At 29.8% G+C, this 675-nt stretch overlaps 1 long non-coding RNA gene across 1 annotated transcript; it reads right to left on the bottom strand.

The window, feature by feature from the left end:
• Positions 1-58: 58 nt before the first annotated feature.
• Positions 59-528, bottom strand: LOC111084863. Its single transcript, XR_002609759.1, has 3 exons — positions 487-528; positions 141-216; positions 59-81 (listed from the first exon to the last, which is right to left on the bottom strand). It is a non-coding gene; the product is annotated as an uncharacterized LOC111084863 (long non-coding RNA).
• Between the last annotated feature and the right edge of the window lie 147 nt (positions 529-675).

The raw sequence follows: 675 nt of genomic DNA, 5'->3' as shown, positions 1-675 counted from the left end.
AAGATACAAATGTCACACTTGAATACCTAGTAAATAGTAAGATACAAATGTCACACTTGATACAAATGTCATGCTTGAATGCTAGTAAATAGTAAGATACAAATGTCGTGCTTGAATGCTAGTAAATAGCACTTGAATACCTAGTAAATAGTAAGATACAAATGTCACACTTGAATACCTAGTAAATAGTAAGATACAAATGTTATACTTGAATACCTAGTAAATAGTAAGATACAAATGTCGATACAAATGTCATGCTTGAATGCTAGTAAATAGTAAGATACAAATGTCGTGCTTGAATGCTAGTAAATAGTGACATTTGTATCTTAAGTAAGATACAAATGTCACACTTGAATACCTAGTAAATAGTAAGATACAAATGTTATTCAAGTGTGACATTTGTATGCTTGAATGCTAGTAAATAGGATACAAATGTCGTGCTTGAATGCTAGTAAATAGTAAGATACAAATGTCATGCTTGAATACCTAGTAAATAGTAAGATACAAATGTCATGCTTGAATGCTAGTAAATAGTAAGATACAAATGTCATGTTGAATGCTAGTAAATAGTAAGATACAAATGTCACACTTGAATACCTAGTAAATAGTAAGATACAAATGTCACACTTGAATACCTAGTAAATAGTAAAATGCAAATGTCATGCTTGAATCCTA

This window comes from Limulus polyphemus, unplaced genomic scaffold, assembly GCF_000517525.1.
Source record: "Limulus polyphemus unplaced genomic scaffold, Limulus_polyphemus-2.1.2 Scaffold236342, whole genome shotgun sequence".
Classification (NCBI taxonomy): Eukaryota; Metazoa; Arthropoda; class Merostomata; order Xiphosura; family Limulidae; genus Limulus; species Limulus polyphemus.
The sequence above is the reverse complement of the archived record's forward strand: the minus strand, read 5'-3'. Positions and strand labels throughout refer to the sequence as shown.